Genomic DNA, 3,379 nt, shown 5'->3' with positions numbered 1-3,379 from the left:
ACAAGTAGTTTTGAGAATTTCATTTCCGATTTGAGAAATGCACCAAAGCGACTGAGAAAAACTGTAATCCCCCAGAGCTGTGTGGAGCACTTTGCATGATGAATTTATGCACTTTTACTTAACTTCAAAATCTTAATGAATGACTTCACTTTAAAGGACCCCTCTGTCAAGCTTCTATAGTTTGCAGACAACACTACAGTCATCAGTGGAGTGACTGTGGCTGCAGTGAAGTCATTCAGACTCCTGGGCAACACTATCTCTCAGGACCTGAAGTGGGACACTCACATAGACTCCATTGTTAAAAAGGCCCAGCAGAGGCTGTATTTCCTCCACCAGCTAAGGAAGTTCAACCAGCCACAGGAGCTGCTGAAACAGTTCTACTCTGCCATCCTTGAATCCGTCCTGTGTTCATTCAGCGGACAGTCAGGACTGCTGAGAGGATTATTGGTGCCCCTCTGCCCAGCCTTCAAAATCTTTACATCTCCAGAGTGAGGAAAAGGGCTAAGAAAATCACTCTGGACGCCTCGCGCCAAGCCCACTCTCTCTTTGAACTATTGCCCTCTAGCCAGCGCTACAGAGCACTGACCACCAGAACAGCCATACATAAGAATACCCCCCCCCCCCAGGTCTTATTGCACCTGAACAACACGTAACACCTCAGTACTGCACATCTGTAAATAACTCATTAAACCTCCATCTGCAAATTGCACATATGCACATTAAAAGTTCTATGGAAGTTTTTTCATTTTTCTGTATATTTTTTTTTATTGCTACTGTTAATTATGATTTATTGTATATTTTCTCATTTTATGTACGTCTGCACTTTGTAGGACTTTGTCCTAACACCAAGACAAGTTCCTTGTGTATGTGTGTGTGTGTGTGTGTGTGAACACACTTGGCAATAAAGCTCTTTCTGATTCAGATTAAACCCCATTTACTGCCATTATAAAGCTTGGACGACGATTGTATTCGTCTGAAAGAAGAAAGTCATATGAATAGCTTATTTTGCAAAAACAGATAACTAAGGTTTTTATTTTATTTTTTGTATGTTATGGTTTTATTGTATTAGGCAGCTGTAATTATTTATTGTATTTATCCATATTTATTTTGTACCTAATCAAAACCACCCAACTGCAGTTTGACTGAGATCTATACTTCAATAACACTTTAAACCTATTTTAATAAAGAAACGCTGGATTTGTGCGCATTTACTGTAAGCTCGGTGGCAAGATGCTTAGCACCACCTTGTGGCTGTATTGTCATCCTACAAAGGCCTACACGTTTACTAATCCTATAACATTTACAACCAACAGAAAGTTTGATATGATGCGACTTGAAAATGTTCCTTACATCTAGTAATTGCACTGCATCTAGAACTAATACTAGTTACGGTGATGTCAGAAGCACATTATTCGTGTCCGTCTGATAGTTTCATTAATTTCTTTCCATTTATGTAGTCATTCTGTTGGTAACTTAGATAAAAAGTGAAACTTAAATTTGCACAAGACAAATGTCAGTCCAGTTTTAGAATCATTTTGTGGTTATAAACTATGCTTAGAAGATGCATGTTGTGGCAAAACGCACCACAAAAGCAAAAACTATGTATACACAGACAAGATAAAGATGGGTATTGCAAAACAACTTTGCTTTCTATTTAACTCATTAACTCTTAAGGAGACAGGTGTACAATATAGACTTTTTGGGGGGCTATAACTAGGGCAAAAACACAATCACATTTCAGGTCACTACCTCTTAAAAGAAACGTTCAAAATCATAAAATAGTTCATGACCAAAACAAGTCTAACCACTTCCCCTACCGAACAAATTAATGGGGATATAAACCAGTGTGAAGTCAAGACCTACAAGTCTGGTACTTCACATTAAATTCTAGTCAGCCTCTCCGAGCATCACTAGTTTTTCAATAAACTAAGAACATTAATACAAATACATTGTTTAATGCACCTTAGTATGATTCGTAGAATATAAACGGGTTGTCCCTTTTAATAGGTTAACACAACGAAAGTGGAGAACACAGAAAATGGGATTTAGACAAATGTGCAATGCAATAATGGTTTTAGTCCTAGAGAACATGCAGATTGTCATTGATTTATGGGCATTTAAAGTTATTTTCAACTGCAAAATACATGGACCCCACCGGTCACCACAAACTAAACACCCAAAAAGTTGTAAAAAAAAAAAAAAAAAAACCCAGGCCAGAGATTAAAGTCACCGTTTATTTGAACTTGTTCTAAATATATCAATACAGAAAATACAAGATACAGAGAACTCGTACGCTAATACAGACATTTAGATGAAACAAAACTAAGTTAAATTCATGTTTTGATCAAGTCTCAAATATTTAACATACAAAAGGATGCAATTTGTTGAGCACCTACACTAATGCCTGTGGAAACCGAACACAGCCATTCCCAGAACTTCAGAAGACGGCTTTACTTCAGCAGTTGTCAGGTGCCGCGACAAAACATGAAGCCTTTGAAATAAAGGACAAATTTACAAGTTAGAAAACAAGTGGTGAAATGAAGCATGCATTACTACAAAGCAGCAAGCAGATACTGGCATTAAAAAGAACCATAACGAAAACGTGTTCCAGTGATTGAGGATAGAACCAGCTGATGGGAAACATGCTGGTACCGAAGACATTGCACTGGCTCTATTATTCCTCCACACATACACACAAGGGTACAAAAAACCACGAGTATGCCAAGAAGGAGGATTACACTCAAAATATCACATAAAAGGCACTTTAATCTCATTTAAACATATTAACAAAAATATATAATCTCTTAAAACAAAACTAAAAAATGACTTCTGTATTTCACATACCATCGAACATTTCTCCTCAGTGTTGCAGTAGATTGAAAGAAAGAAGCATGGCCGCTCGCCTTGTTTTATACTAGCGGTGTCGTCATTTTAGCGTCACGTGAAAGCATCCAATCAATGACGACTTCAAGTAACGACGGAGGTGTTAGATATTTTGTAAGAATAATAATAATAATTACGTAATAATGATTAAGTAATCGTTAATTATTATAGCTATTATGATTACTAAACAGTTTATTAAGTAAAATAGTGGTATCCAGTTTGTTTTATTATGCACTAGTAGGCAAATACATACTTTAAATCAATATCAATAAGTTTCTGGTTTAATTCGGTTAATAAGTTATCAATTTCGTGTCTATATCAAGGTAAAATAAAGTTTCTCTATGTCCTTTGATCCTGCCTACCTATGACGCGAAAAGGTTTTTAACAGTTAATTAGTTGCTGCCATGTGCAAATGAGAACTAACCACTACCTACATACATACATACATACATACATACATATATAAATATATAGATCAGTGGAATTAACGCATATT

The 3,379-nt window shown here is 36.4% G+C and overlaps 1 non-coding gene across 1 annotated transcript; it reads right to left on the bottom strand.

The window, feature by feature from the left end:
* Positions 1 to 2,600: 2,600 nt before the first annotated feature.
* Positions 2,601 to 2,733, bottom strand: LOC132141649 (small nucleolar RNA SNORA57). Its single transcript, XR_009433917.1, has one exon. It is a non-coding gene; the product is annotated as a small nucleolar RNA SNORA57 (small nucleolar RNA).
* Between the last annotated feature and the right edge of the window lie 646 nt (positions 2,734 to 3,379).

This window comes from Carassius carassius, chromosome 5 (assembly GCF_963082965.1).
Source record: "Carassius carassius chromosome 5, fCarCar2.1, whole genome shotgun sequence".
NCBI classification, from domain to species: domain Eukaryota; kingdom Metazoa; phylum Chordata; class Actinopteri; order Cypriniformes; family Cyprinidae; genus Carassius; species Carassius carassius.
Note: the sequence above shows the minus strand (reverse complement) of the source record. Positions and strands in the feature narration are given on the sequence as shown.